The sequence below is a fragment of the Pinus tabuliformis genome, chromosome X (genome assembly GCF_031772625.1).
Source record: "Pinus tabuliformis cultivar Carrire ecotype Pingquan chromosome X, CPIR1, whole genome shotgun sequence".
Lineage (NCBI taxonomy): Eukaryota > Viridiplantae > Streptophyta > Pinopsida > Pinales > Pinaceae > Pinus > Pinus tabuliformis.
In genome coordinates, this window is record NC_142308.1 from 1,096,532,359 (window position 1) to 1,096,549,211 (window position 16,853).

The following is a 16,853-nucleotide window of genomic DNA, read 5'->3' on the forward strand; positions in this document are numbered from 1 at the left end:
AATAGAGTGAGGTTCTATGTTGTAAAGACATTGAAGGAATGGAATCTAATGGAGAATGGGCATGAAAGGTCTTAGAGATTAAGTCGATGTGCGAAGTGTGTCTTGAGATGTAGAGTAGGAAAAGGCTCTATAGCTAAGTGCATAGAGGCCTAGTAGAGTCCGCAGCTGATCGTGCGGACCCCTGCAGCTCAGTGCGCATGGTGGAGTAGAGTTTGTAATCAGAGAAGAGATTAATAAAGAAAGGTTTTGTTACCAGTTTGTGTATCTGTTCTAAGTTATTACATGTTTTATATCATTTGCAAATATACTATTTATTTACTGCGTGCACTTGTATGAATTGTGAATATTATTTAGTATAATGGAAAGCACACAAATAAGCTAAGTTAATCAACTAATATTGGATTACTAGTAAGGACTTGGGTAATAAAACTGGTCGGCCCCCGAGTAGGGCTGCGTGAAGGCAACATCTTAGGCTACGAGGAATAGGTAAGTGTGCATCGTGATGTGCACACAGGGTCAAACTGCGGACCACTTGAATTCATCAGACATCTCTAGGGTGCGGAAACCTAGTTCTAGCACCCTGCCATACTACTTCGGTTGAGACCTCAGTCCACGCTCCGTGGACTATTGCCGAAAGGGATAGTAGTACCGGAATTTGTTTGGCTAAATCACCTCTGAACCTGGGTCAAACACCAACAAGCCAACAAACGGTTCTATTGACAGGACCAGGATCTACATAAGGGATGTTTGATGTCGTGTCACTGGAATCCGACGAAGAAAGAAATTGAAGGGTGGTTGGACAGAAATATTCATCAGTTCACGACGTAGGAAAATAGGAAACCACAAGTATCAAAGGAACAGTGGTTAGAACACTACTTATATATGGAAATCCATGAAATTTTCTTGGCATCCTTCCCCTTTGAGTTGTACAAGTGGATCGCGAAACTAGCAGATAGTCAAGGAAGGTGCAGGCTAAACAAACCGATTGTGTGGACTCCAGAGTTGGTGCATAGACTAGAAGCATCAGAAGATAAGATCACGCGTGCTGTGGACCATTTTCTTGATCGAATTATATGGGGGTTTATCACCGAATTCGCGGTAGATACTTCAGTCAGCAATAGTGAGGCAGAACAACGCTTCCTCAAAGGACCACGAGGTAAGTACATTAAATCTTTGAACACTTGGATTAAAATGCTATCATGTGAAAAGCAGGTTATGTGAATAAATTGATGTTTGGGGATATCCAGAGTGGAAGGATCTATAGAAACAAAGGTAGTAGAGAGATAGAGAATAGCCCCTTGATTTCGCCTCAACAAGAGAGCGAGGAGGAACTCGCAAAAGTTTCACCGAGAAGTGCGGCCAGTCTGATAAGGCAATGAATTCCACGCATACCACCTCCACCTACACCACCACCAGTCTCACCATATTCACCCCCATCTTTGCCCATACCACCTCCGCCACCACCATAGTTCAATATGGCGAGCACGATAAAATTTCTGGTGTTCAAAGGAGTAGGGAACGAAGATCCAAACCAATTTTGGTTCATGGTAAAAGCTATATGGGAAGCACAAGGAGTCATGGATGACAATATAAAGAAGGCAACACTGGTAAGCACGTTGCAAGATCACGCACTAACATGGTACATTAAGCATTCCAATGACAATCCAAAAGCAGGGGTCACAGATATCCAAGTTGTGTTGAATAGGTAATTTAGCAGGCCAAAACTAGAGACACAGTTAATTATCGGGTTTAAGGAAATTGCGATGTTTCTAGGTAAGACCCCTTGGGAACTAGATCGGAGACTGAAGGGCATGATTCATGAAGCCAACATGACCTTGATAGATGGGCAGCACGACGGATGGTTTGTAGCATCATTAACGCCGCATCTAAGGACAGTGTTGTCGCAGCAGAAGTTATCCACCTAGGCCGAAGCTTTGGAAATTGCAATGAGACTGCACGAGACCCCAATACAAGATCCTCGCTTGGGAGTCCAGAAAATCCACGCGTAGCTAAAAAATTTGTGTTTGGATATGCAGAGTTTGAAACAGGATAGGACAACTCAGCCAAAGGCACGCGAGGAGGTATGGTGCATAAAATGCAAAGGCCATGGGCATGACAAGGACCATTGTCCAGTATTCGCAAACTACCTAGAGGGAGGAGGGCCAAGCATGACACCTACATTATGGTGTGAAATTTTTCAGATACGAGGGAGGCATGCTACAGATAACTGTCACCTATTTCAAAAGTATACACAGACGTCCCAACAGTTGTTCTATAATTTCTGTAGGTCAGAAAGCCATGATGAACGCACTTGTAGAAGTTATGAAATACTGATGGATCAAACTCCTACCTACAGAGTTTAGACTAAAGCACGAGCCCTCAATTAAAATACATGGATGGCGCACACTGGATTTTAGGGGCGTGGATGAGGTCAAGGTGGAATGGGACCAAGAAGGGGTCGTGGACAACTGATTTGTTACAATTGCGGAGGGCCAGGGCATTATGCTCATGATTGTACAAATCTGACGAGAGCATCATGTCTATATTGTAATTATTTTGATCATGAGACGGAGGAATACCCTACATTGATAGCGAGGTTGCACGATAAAGGAGTACTCCAGCCTCCCCCAACTCAAAATCTACAAATGAAAAGGTCTGAGCCACGCGAAGAGAACCTAAATGTAAACATCATGCTCCGCAGTGGTATCACGACAGGAGATGAGAAGGGCAAGCAACCTAAAGAAAGTGTGTGGGTTCACAAGGCTCCCACAAAGGAACCTAAATTTGATTTGGAGCACACGAAGGAGACATTCATGGAAGATAAGAAGAGCTTCATGGAGGCCTCCACTTCAGGTACTAAGGAAGAACTAGAACCGGAGATGGATCCTTCAATGCTCACTACCTTTTTGGAGACATGCATGAAGTTGTTGCGCTATAGAATAGTAGTGAAAGGATTGGAAGAACTCATCACTAGATGTGTTGGACCAGGGGAACCGTGTGTAGTCCAGAAGCTTGGAAAGCACACATTGCGAACAAGAAGGGAAATTAGATTGACAGCACAAATTGGTGAATATGAAATGGATGAAGTCATTTTGGCTTTAGGATGGGACATGGACGTACTACCAAAGCAGACATGGGATCGCATGGGCAGGCCTGCACTGCAATGGTCCCTTATTCAATTTTGAATGGTGAACCAGCAGAAGATCCTACTGATAGGAAGTCTGCAGGGAATAATGGTAGACATCGAAGGTGCGAGTGCGCTTGAAGACTTCAAAATGATAGAGATTGTTAACGACAACAATTCCTATCCCACACTACTGGGAATAGATTAGGCCACTGACATGAATGGGGTGATAAATCTAAAGAAGTGCAAAATGATTTTTGAGAAAAATTCATTGCGCGTAGTGGTACCTTTAGACCCTATGGAAGGATTGCGCTACACAGAGCCAGTACACGATGATGAGAATGACGGTGATCTAGACTATATCTGCAAAATCACTGCATGGGAGTAGGACTGGGTGGGAGCGCGGAAGCTCCTGCACATCGGATTCAAATGAGGAAATAGAACAATGGTAGAACCAATTACACGAGGTAAGCATGCTCAATTACAAAATGATGGTAAGACCACTACACTGCGTTATAACAGGGGTAAGGGATCTACCTATGTATGATGGGTTGACAGTAGTGGATGAATTCCTGAAAAAATTTGAAAGAGAAGTGCCATAATAGTAGCATTTTGACACTCTGAAATGGGCACTATGCGCTATGCTCGCAAGATGGTGGGGTATGCATCAAATAAGTTTTGAGAATTGGCATGAATGCAGAATGATGATGATTATATGGCTTGGAAAACCCTAGCTATGGATGGAAGCCGGGTATGATGGATGAAACAGCCTATGCGCCCACCTCTCCAAATGGGTACAAGCATATGGTATGCAACCTGCATGAACGCACACTATCCTCATGATAGAAAACAGGAACAACAAGCAGGAGCGGGCATGATGAGGGCGCAAATGACGAAGTATGATATAGCCAAGCGTGTCAAAGATTAGACATAGGGAAGCCTTTGACAAGGTGTGCGAAGTGCTGAACACGATCCACCATGTGAGACGCACTGATTGGGACCTGTGCGTACCAGTGGTTCTATGGGCTTATAGGACCATGTGCAAAACCCTCACTGCGCAAGCACTTCCGAAGCTGAAGTATGAAGTAGGGGCTATGATCCCTATGGAGCATGCGAATGCTAGTCTGTGCATAGTAGTAGCAATAGATACGACGGTCTGTGAAGCCCAGAATGAAGGAATCACAAAGCTATGAGAAACAGAACACATAATACTAGAGGAAGAAATTTGACAGGGCAACATTAGACTTCACAGACTTGAAAAACACCAGGTACAGCTAAGGGAGAAAAGTGCTTTGATAGAAGTGGAGATCAAGAAGCTGGAAGATGAAATAAAGGAAGCATTTCTCATCGAAAAACTGAGGGTGGTAAGCCAAGGTGCGTACAATCATACTGATAAGTTAGAGAACTATCGTCGTGAACTAGTTAGCCTACTACCTTGGCTTGGACTGCATATCACCAAACATAGTGACCAGGGTAGTGCATTGCAAGTAGTAAAGTGCGCAAGGCCGACCACAACTATGGAAGGTGGGGATTCTACGTGAACCATGTTGGAGGATAGGATGGAGCCCCACATGGGTGGTGCAATCACTTGACTAGTTGTAGGAAGGACAGTCTTAGTGCTTCAGGTAGTTGAAAGGAAGCACAAAACTATAAACTATTCTACCTGGAAGCTGCGTGATATTGGGGATGCGGACAGAAGCAAAGAGTCACATGGTTCACGACTACGCACAGAGGGCTACGCTGCCATGCGGATTAGCCAGAAAGTAACTGTTTGAGTCACTATTCATGATGGGATGCTTGAGTTGAGGCCAAATGTAGCGAGTAGTGGGCATTTAAGATGCAATTAATGGGCAAGATTTGGGAAAATCTACCGCCAAGAAAGCATTAATGGCCTGAAATTGGGGGGAATGATTGAATTCGAATTCAAAAGGCATTACAAAACACAAAGGGCTAGCCAACGAACAACAGTTGGTCATTTGAGAATTGAGTGCTTAAGGAGAGCACTAAGCATTGAGAGCCGAGCGATAATTGAGTCCCTAAGTTCGTAAGCGACATAATACATCCTAGATATGATGACAATAGCTATGGATGGTTTGGGAATCGAAAAGGTAACTGTTGGCGAGGCCGTGCAGGCCCCAATCATTGAGGATGTTCTAGAAGGTGTCGCGGTTGTGGCATAAATCCCCAAATCACCATGAATGCTGAGGCCCAAGAAAGATAAACAAGGAATGGTCCTCGTAAGTGTGTCCTAGAGGAACCCACTATGCAACAAGCTATCAATGGCAAAAAAAGGAAACCTGTGACAATCGACACAGATGAGGAAGAAGAAGATCTGCAGGCCTTGACCATCCTAGCAGAAGGTGACAAAGATATGGAGGAGGAAATTCAACCTATACGCAACAAAACTGCCCGCATATGTCCCCTCATGGAAAGGGAAGACCAAAGTGTCGAAGGACCTGGACGAAACCAAGAGTTCACTCCAGACTTTGCTTCTCCCAGACGGCATAGTGCTTGAAGGCACACACCTAGGCTGTGTGCCAACCATGAAGTTTGAAGAATGGGACCTCGCTGACCGCGAGAAGTTCTCGCACCTAGAGACTAGGAACCTAATGAAGTAGAACACTGAGGGGGCAGTGATAACATTAGAGTCGCAGAAATGGCTGCGTAGTGTGGAAAAGACTGGGTTGCTACACTTACTATGGATACTGCATTTCCACCGCACACCCATCACCATTTTCGTCATCAGGCAGCAACTTTGCCTAGTGCATGATGGGTATCTATTGCTGGAGGAGCCTATCCCCATCATGGAAGACCTCATTCACCACATTTCTCAGCTCCCCTGCAAAGGAAAGGACCCTACAACCATCGCCGAATGGAAGGGTAGTGATTTGGCTGTTACAGAAGTGATGAAGACAAAATACAAGTTGGAGAAGAAGAAAAGGGGCTACACCATCTCCAGCATCAAAGACAAAGGGGTATGCATAGCAACCCAACTCTTGGCATGAAAAGTTATGAGGAAGTGCTGGCGCTAATGATGTACCAGTGCCAGTAGTCGCACTGGCTGAGCAGTGCGTGGAGGGGGTCCAGTTCAATAGGTTTGAATTCCTTTGCGATGAATTTTTGAAGAACTATCATGAAGCCCAGGAGCAGGGTAAAACCTTCCACTATGCGTGGTTGTTGTTATCCATAATGCGCTTAGCTAGGGAACTGTCAGAGGACAGTCAATTCCCCAACATTGACAGAGAATCGGAGGTCGTGAAGTATGCTTCACTCTGTGCCACAAAGAATGCAAAACAAATATGCGACACCAAAATTTTCTGGGTGCTCATGGAGATGAGCATCCAGATGTGGATCAATCGGAGGCCGTGCCTATCACCTTGGTGTACAACAGTCTAGAGGGTTTTGCAGAGTTCAAAGCCGACATGCATAATGTATACATCAGGGTGCACAAGGATACAACGAAGCAGTGGATGAAGCTCCCATTTATAGCCACTAATGACACCATCTTCACTATCTTAGAGACATGGCCTCTGGAATGTCGCGCCCAAGACCTAGTAGAACTTGAGAAGGCAGCAGCACAGAACAAGAAGGATGATGCCAAGCTGCACGTCACACAATTCACCAAAAAATGGCGGTAGGAAATAGTAGCAGCTAAGGAAAAGGCAGCGCGAGAAGTGACACAGAAAGCCGCAGAGTAGAAAAAGGCTGCAGACGCAGCAATAGCAACACAGGTGACAAAAGAAGCAATAGCAAAGGCAGATGAGGACCAAGAAATGTCCTCATAAGGGCAGGAGGCAAAGGAAGTAGAAACAGCAGGAGGGAGTGCAGACCCAGGGATTGCATCCACACAACTGAAGTGCCCACACATGGCAGAGAGAACAAGACTGAGGAAGAAGGTCAAGGCCTCGAAGTTGACCATTGACCTGATCACCTTAACCAAAGGTGATTTCCATGACATTGGTGAGACGGTCCACGATGTCACCAATGAAGTAGTTTAGGATTTTATGCAGGAGCAACAGACTATGCTGGGGGCCTTCAGGGTGAAGTTGTAGGAGTTACAGGTGCATCCCCCTCAAGTGGGTACCCTTTCTACCCACCTCACAGCAGGATCCTCAGCAGCAGAGCAGATGTTATGCACACAAATTGAAATCATGGTAGTGTTGCCGGAAGGGGCCCTAGTCGTAGCGAATGTGACCGATAGATTTTTTATTAACATGTTGAAAGGCCTTGGGCTTAGTTTGGCTTCGCTTCTGCAAGAGACACTATATCTACTATGGGATGGGATAACGGTAGAGCTGCGGGCTAGGGAAAGCCGCGTGATCCAAGTTCTTAGCGAACAGAAGATAAACATGGAACAACTCACCTTGTAGCACGACGAACTGGTGTCAAAAAATCAATAGTTGGAGCAGATGGTAGATGATGCTTGCTGACATGTCCCACAGCTGGCTATCCCAACAGATCTATCGATAGAGGTGAAGATACATAGATTGGCAGTTGGAGTCCACGAGGCCAGGGAAGAAATGACAAAGGTTCAACTAGAGCTAAATCTTCAGATCACTGAGCTGCAGTTGAAGGCACAGCCTTCCACTCTCCCGAAAGTCAGAGAAAAATGCACTGGCGGTATTGCAGCAGGGTTGGAAGAAATTGGGGGTGCAGTGCGAGACTATATCAGCATGTTGGAACAAGCACTTGAGGTCCTCATGACTTTGTAGGAGGACCCCAACATCCAGCGCATGGAGACAAAGGTGCGAGAACTCTAGTAGCAATATGACAATGTCTGAGGAACTGCACAGACAGTATTCCTCACTCAGTGGCTTGCAAGGATGCAGCAAGCTAAGGCAGTGTAGGAGTAGGTGGACACAGCACGACATAAGGAACAGTTCTCAAAGCATGCGTTCAACCATGGCTTGATGAGGCCTTCACAATCACAGTGAAGATCGAAGGAAAGCTCGCACACATATAGGGGATTCACGAGAAGATGCAGGGAAGCACGCTAGGCAAAGAGGTCTCAGAAGAATGGATGCAGCAAGTTCAGCAAGAAACAGCTCAGTGCACTGTGTACATCAATACCATTCAAGAATAGTTTGAGGGACTCTATGCCAAGATCACCACGCCAATAGAGTGACTTGAGGGTGAGTCACAATGTTTGTGTTGGGGGCCTATTGGGCATGGAATCACCCAATGCATGTTTTGGGGCTCAAAGCCCATGTTTTGATCGAATAATGTTGTAAAGACTCCTCCAATTGTAGGCACGGAGTGAAAAATGTATGGTAGAGTCATAAGGCTATTTGCCCTAAGTTTTGAATGTAATGCTAGCCTACCCATGGTATGCAAACCATGGAATTGTATAAATAGAGCGAGGCTCTAAGTTGTAAAGACATTGAAGGAATGGAATCTAGTCAAGAATGGGCATGAAAGGTCTTAGAGATTAAGTCGAAGTGCGAAGTGTGTCTTGAGTCGTAGAGTAGGAAAAGGCTTTATAGTTGAGTGAGCAGAGGCCTAGTGGAGTCCGCAACTGAGTGCGCGAACCCTTGCAGCTGAGTGCATAGGGTGGAGTCGAGCATATAATCAGAGAAGAGATTAATAAGGAAAGGTTTTGTTACCAGACTGTGTATCTGTTCTGAGTTATTACATGTTTGATATCATTTGCGAATATACTATTTCTTTACTGGATGCACTTGCATGAATTGTGAATATTGTTAAGTATAATGGAAAGCACACAAATAAGCTAAGTTAATCAACTAATATTGGATTACTAGTCAGGACTTGGGTAATAACATTGTTCAGCCCTCGAGTAGGGTTTCGTGAAGGTAGCACCTCAGGCTGTGAGGAACGGGTAAGTGCATGTAGCGACGTGCGTGCAAGGTCGAAGCGGACCACTTGAACTCATCAGACATCTCCAGGGTGTGGAAACTTGGTTCTACACCCTCCCATACTACTTCGGGTGAGACCTCAGTGTGCGCTCCACGGACTGTTGCAGAAAGGGCTAGTAGTGCTAAGATTTGTTTGGCTAAATAACCTCTGAACCTAGGTTAGGCCCCAACAAGCCAACAGATATTCATTTGATAAAGAGAAAGAAGAGAGTTGAAGGAGAGAAGGGAATTGAAGTGAATTGGTTGCTGAGAAAAGGGGAGGCGCTGCACATAGAGTAGGGAGTGTTCTGCAGAGGGCAGATTGTGGAGTCGCTACGCATAGAGCAGTGTGCACCTATACAAGGTGCTATGCATAGGGCCAACAAACACCAAGACTAACATAAGAGCCATCTAAATCACTCTTTTGCTACCTAGATCCTCTAAGCAAGTAGGTACACTCCTTGAACCATCCTCCCGGCACTCATTTCATGATTTTTAATTTTGTTTGCTATTTAAATTTTCAAACCCTAGGTTTTCTAAAAACCCTCCCTGTTTACCTTATCCCTTATTCCCACATTCTATTGTCAAATCCCTCCACCTATCCCTTATACCCTAATCCCCCAAACAAAATCCCTACACATATCCCCTATACCCTAATCCCCAAAACAAAATCCTGAAACCCCTATTTACTAAACAGTCCCTACCAAAAAATACCCTCCTTCTAAATCTCACATCATACATATCTCATCCTACATCACACAAACTCCTTTCCCCTTCCCTTATCCCTATTCACCATAACTCACTTCTTGATTACCTTCTCTAGTGTTTCTAAAGTTTCAAATTCAAAATACATGGATAAAGAGGATAGAGATTATGAGGAGGAGGAAAACAGTGGTAGTAAAATCATGGGAGATGAACCTCAACATCAGAGGAAACCACATAAGGGAGGCAGAATTATTAGAGAGGGGCTAGAGAGTTGTTTGCAACGGATAGGAAAGTGTTTACTCCACCTGATGTGGAAAGGTCTTTGCCTTCTTCATTAGGTCATAGGAAAATGCTTGCTCCATAAACTGTGGAAGGGGCTTTTCCTTCTTCATCAACATAACAGGTACAACAGGTGCAGCAGGTACATAAAGGGAAAGGAAAGATGTTGGAGGAAAGCCTCAATGATGAAGAGGAAAGGGAATTTGATTTGATGGAACGTGATGGATCAGAACAGCAACACATTCATCATGGCAGTGAGATAGTCGACTTGGAAGCTCAAGATGAGGCAACAAATGAAAATATAACCATAAGGGAAAAAGATGCACAGATCCAAGCACTAATGGAAAACTTGGCGAGAGCTAAGTATGGCATTCCATACATTGAGCAAGAGAGCAAGAAAATAAGTGAAAAACAAGTCCTCGTGGAGCTGGAACTTCTCAAAGCAAAGAGGCAAGGTGACAAAGGAAAATCAGTGATGCAGGAGGAATAAACCCCAGCCACCTTGACTACAAAGCAAAGGCTTGAGAAGGAGATTAAGGAGGATAGAGAAACTTGGCTTGACAGGGTCAATTTGCATTTGGAGAAGCTACTATAAAGGGCCAATAGGGACAATCAAATCATTAGGCACATGGTGTTAAGGGAATAAGTCCCCTAGGGCTTTGGGTTAGAACCCTATCAGAGTGGGAGTAATCTACAGTAAGAAACATGCATACAACCGAGGCAACATGCTTAAACAAACTAACTATTCGAGGATGAACATACCCTGATGTCCTTTGTTTGGGTAGTTCCAGCCACGGTTCAAACCCTCTGCAACTCCTAATCATCTTCAAACCTGCAAATCAACCAATTCGAATACACATAGCAGCATATAGATAAAGCATTTTAGTGAAATCAACTTTATATCATATAAGTATATGGTTAGTTATACATTGAAATAGCCATTCATATATAAACCATAACAATAACATCTAGTGCATAAACAAAGTTGATCTCAGGAACAAGACAACGTTTCTTTTTCTCATAGAAAACTATAGTAAACATGCAAAGAGTTCACCTATGTCTTCCTCTTCTGACTCCAAGCGGAACCGTCCTCCAGGTCCCTCGAGTCCCAGTCTTCAACAACCTCCTTCCATAACCAATACCATGATATCTCCAACAAGTGAAAGAATATCAACACTCAAGGAAACAAGGGTTTCCTGAACTTGGGGAAGTGTTTGAAGCACAGGGATACTTTAGACTTGATCAGGGGATAATCTCAGTATAGTAATTCTATCATTTCTATCCCCTTTAAGGCCTTCCCATTGAAGTCTTTTTATACCTCTCCCAAATTAGTTTTTTAGTTGGGAAACAGTTGGGAACAATTGGGCCATGGGCACTAGGAGGTAATCAACAGGTAAAACCTGTGATATCCGCCAATAATTAAGGAAATTTAATTTTTTAAAGTGTTCTGACACATATACACGGGTTGGGTATATACTGACCCACATGTACATGCTTTTATCACAAGGAAAAGCAGCGTACAGGGAGTAAAACACTATTTTTAAAATATTTGGACCAAGTCTGGAAGGAAGGGTTGCCCTAGGCCATAAACAAAGCATCACAAACACCAAGGGTGATATTTGGAGCTATAACAGATGCCCCCTAATATATGAGGTCAGAAGGGGTACATAATGGACGAAATGTATTAAGTATATGGAAAAGAAACATATCAAAAACTGAGAAGGACTTCACCAGATTTTAGTCGGCCGAGCCATCAAAAAGAAGATCATAAATAAATAACTATCTGAGGTGGGCATAACCATGCTCAGAGAAAGTAAAGCATGCCCGCATATCAAGTACAAGCGGATCCACTATGTATACAAGTATAAAGAACTGAAAGTAGATAATGGATCATCTGATCGTGATCGAATAAGTACATGTCTGAATATCACATATAAGAGGATGATCAATGAAGCCGAAAGATGAAGTTGATCACTGATGTCAAACACTGATCCCAATAGTACTAGATGAACATGATGGAGTAAGATGATACTACATCGCAACTTGGATGCCAGCATATAAGATGTCATTTTGAAGGACTGCAACATATAAGGTGGAATGGTGTCAACTAGCAGTAATAGGAGCAACTGACAAGTGAACCAAAGAATGTCGATACAACTCGAGGTCTTCACCGACTACCATAGTACATTTCTACATGGTAGGAATAAATGATCTAAAGTCGACCATGTGAGAAATCATTTGATTACCGATCATTGATGTATACCATTAAAAAACATGAGACTACTCACCGATAATGATAATGAGAGTCAAGGTACCCAGTACAATCCAACAGGTGTGAATAAATGAGCTGAAGTTGAACACCTGGAAGAATCTATCAATCAAGGGACAATGATGGTTTCCCACTGTCAAAAGCGAAGGATCTACCACTTATGACTGCAAACCCTAAGGTATTCCCAAATGGACTCTAGATCTTTGCCCCAGAGCAATGAGTCATAGTCAATAGGATAGGATCCGCTAGAAGGAAGGCATTAAGGCATCCTTCATCAATTTAGCGTGAGTGTAACCCATAGGCCAATAATGTGGAAGGAATCGGGCAAAAATGATGTAGTAACCTGATCGAAGCACGTTTCCGGCATACACAAGATGTAGCTATTACACGATAGAAATCCTCTGAACCAACCAATAATGAAAACTGACATAGAGGCGAGGTATCGACTAATAGGGTCAAATGGAAACCAAGGGACTGCATGAATCCCAATGTGTGATTATGAAAGCTGATGTCCAACACAAGGGAAACCATGCAGTCAAAGACCCATGATAATGATTGATGCTGAGCATAAGGTGACCTATCAATAATGAAAATAGGGTCAGGGTGCGTCTCTAGGCCTACCCTCAGAGCACTATGTCATCATCGATAAGGACAAGGCCCGCTAGCAAGAAGTCAATGGAGACCTTCTGAAACCGGCATAAGTAAAGGACCAATATAACTGACGTGATAACAAAAAGGACACTGACAACTAGGGATGGCCGACTAAAAAATAGGTCAAGAGACATCGCAGAGAGGCCCACTCAGGCTCACTTCCCTTGAACAAAAGCACGACTCAATGATGGCTATGTGGTAGCATATGATAACTCTGTATAAGTTCATCATGCAGGAGGCACGAATGAACTCTCCATATGATTGGAAGAGATAACCAATCGGAGGAGAACTGACTCAATAACAAGGTTAAGGCGTAGCTAAGTCAAACTAAATCTTGCCCAAATGGAGGATAGAATTTCTTTTGAGTGCTTTGTTCAAGGGTGACACAACTGACTCTAGCTGCCAACAATATATGGAAATGTTGTCCCGTTCCCACTCTTTTTTGGAATATATATTTTTTTTCTTTTTCTTTAAGCTAGAAAAATAATAAAAGAATGCTATAGTACAGTGGAAAGAACGAGTGTCAGTGAAATAGATGATCTAGTTCTTGGGATGGGAATGATCCTATGCTCAATGCAGGGAGGCGAATCTGGTCAAGGAAACTCAAAGGGATGTTCCTTCCATGGGCCTGAGGGTGTGTGAAGTTGCAGAAGCTAAGGGACTGTAAGTTTGAGTTTGCAGAAGACATGGTCAAAAAGTGGCTTAAACACGAGTCCAAGTGAAGCCAGCTCAAGGCCAAAAGGGGCAAATGGTCAAAATACAATGCAGTAGTACAAATCAACGCAAAGGAACCTCTAGGGTATAAGGCCAGAATGAAGTGAAGAAGCAAAGAGGAATGAGCCTTCAATTCACAAGTCATGGCGGGACTATAGAGGACTCCCGAGCCTAGTCAATAAAACAACATGGGCAACCAATGTTAGTGAGGTGCTAACTATGATGCCCATGTAAAGGATGGCTCTACCATCATGTCATGATTTAAAAATTGGCAAGTGAACATGGTTTACTAACAATAACACGATGGGATCAACCCTATGGCAAGTGTACTGACAAGTGTAGGCTAGTATGCAAAATGCAACGGAAAAAATGGTTTCCCTAACCTATATGCTAGTGAGTAAATGATACCTGCTGTGACGGGTTAGTAGTCATGGAACCGATGTGAAATTTCTGAAGAAGCATCCAAAATGTCTTGAAAAACAACCTATTCCTGACAATCCAAGCTCACAAGTTAAAAGATTTATGAGACGAAAAAAATCAATTTTTGAAAAAATTTGACATTTTCAAAGCTTATAAAATGACTTTTTGACTCACCATTTGTACCATTTGTGTTGAGAGCAAACGCTGTGGAGAAAAAAGAACAAACTTTCCCCCAGAAGAATTGGACTGTTCAAATTGGATCAAAATCATCAGTTAACCCCCAATTCAAGCTTGCATTACTTTATGGTTGTTTTTAGAAATTTTAATTGAGGTTTGACCATAGGAATTTATGTTAAAAATTTCAACATGACGTATACGAAAATTGGATATTATAAACCCACGTACACGCAGGCCCTACACATGACTGTGCATGAAAGGGACCCGTGCCTACGTGGTTTGAAATTTAAAAACAAAAATCTAATGGTTGAAATTAAATTTTATTTCAGGATGACAATCACATGGAGAGAGAGGGAGCATACTACCATTGATAATGAAGTTATGAATGATCAGTAGGCCTTAGATGCATTGAGGGGATGTAGCTTATTGGAATTTTTCAAAATGCCAAATATGAAGGCCAACACCCATTTGCTTGAAATGTTAATCCACTATTGGAGTATCGAAGATGATGCATTTATGATTGATCAAATGCCTTTGAGGATAGAGGTAGAGGATATTTAATTTATCATTAGTCTTTCTCAGAGAGGAGAAGTTGTACATTCGACTAGCCAGACACGAGGTAGTCTTTCAGTGGAAGACTACATACATATATACTTTCCTAGTCATCCAGAGAAAACTGGAAGCCAGATTCCAATAAAACATGTGGAGAGCTTGTACCTGAGGATCTTACTATTAACCATAGCCAGGATAAATGGATTAGCCTCATTGTACCAAGAGTCACGAGTATCCATGAGCTTGGTTGTGGAGTGTCTCACCACTATTTTTGATTAGTGTACACCTCTTCTTACCAATATGAAGAGCCAGTTTTCCTCCATTCAGAAAGGAAAGACCAAAAATTTCTAATATGGGACCATTTTGTGCTCTTTCTTCTTCGAGAAGGTTCTTGGGCTATGCCCCAGAGTATCAATCTCTATCAGTAGCCACCGAGATCCTCAGATGGGTAGGTGGGCCGAACTGATGAAACGTCTTGGAGGCACGTGTTGAAGACTGCTTTCGATGATGATTTCATCTCCTGGTGGGAACAACAAATGATCACTGTGGACAACTATCCCTATGCTGGCATGGATTTTAGAGGAGATCCAGATTTGGTGTTGCCACCAAACGCAGCATGGGGAGAGATAGGTAGCCATTTTTTAAGTTTTATAAATTTAAAGATTTTTTTATGTTTTTAAATATGAAAATGAACTTAAAGATATTTCTTATGGGATTAAAATACTGATATAATGATCATGTTCCAGATGTGGGTCCGGTACGACCAGACGGGTTTCCACAGCACAGGCATCATGGAAGAGTTGTCAAAGAGGCAACTTCTGAGACAGAGAGGGTCTTATATGTAGTCCAAAGAAACTTGGTGAGGTTGACTCACCAGGTACCAATGGTGGCCATAGAAGACCTAACAGAGGAGATCTAGTGCCGCGTGGTAGGAGTACCATGAGACTGGGTTCGCATTCTTTGGCGTGTGGCCAATGTAGTGGTCACCTTCTTAGCTGCTCATCCTGAGCCGAGTCATAAAGACACTGGACATGATTACGGGCATTTAGTCCTGATTTTGTATATTATTTTTGGAACACTTTCTTTACACAAAAGCAACTTTATGATATATATATATATATATATATCTAGTTCCAAATCTTTGATGTTTGTTTTTATCTTGATGAATGAATGATATGCCAATCTAATGCTTGATTAGCAATAGAATCTGCTAATGAATTTTTAGATCGTGGAATGTGAAAATAAGTAATAAAAAAAATGATGTTTTCAACACCCTCACTCTCAAAAATTAGTGATATAAATAAGGATCCCGAACTCGATAAATGTTATTAAATTGTGACACTACCAGTTGTGAGTCAAGATACACTACCGAAAAATCAATTCCATAAGAAATAGCTTCGGATAGTAAATAAATGATGACACGATCTTCGGAAATATTATTTGACATAGAACCAGTACATACTCCTCTTGACACCATCAACTGACCAGTTGGAAAATTAATCACCCAAGCTGCGGAAGCGAGGTTCTCAGTGTGCGAACTAGCACCATCAGTGAATCTGAAATAGACCATGTCATCCATCAACACTTGCCAAAGCAGATCAAAAAAGTGTCGATATCACAAAAACTCCTGATAAAATATGTACAAAAATACAAAATATACAAAGAAGCCATTTTCTTGGTTGTAACCTAAGCAAAGTACTTCTTGAGGTAGAGCCCATCAGGGGGCTCCCCCAGCTGGTTCCTAGAGATGTTTATAGGTATAGTTCTTGAACCAATCAATATATGACCTTCGGCAGATAAATGTGTTGGAGCCAAAGGGTTTGACACTGTACAAACATCGCTAGTAAGCAGATTGGAGGACCTAGATTCGACTTCTTGCAAAGGAGGACGAAGATATGAATGATGATGTAAATCTTCCAATGGTCGATCTACAATTGTCATTGCTTCAAAAATTGCTTCATCAGATGGAAAAATTGTATCTAAGAAATCCATAGCAGAAGTAGAGTCAAGCGTCCAAGCAGGAGCCACATCACCATCTAACTACTCCTCTAAAAAAAGGATTCGGATGGTCATCTACAGAGTTATCAATAAATTCATATTTAAGTTCTAC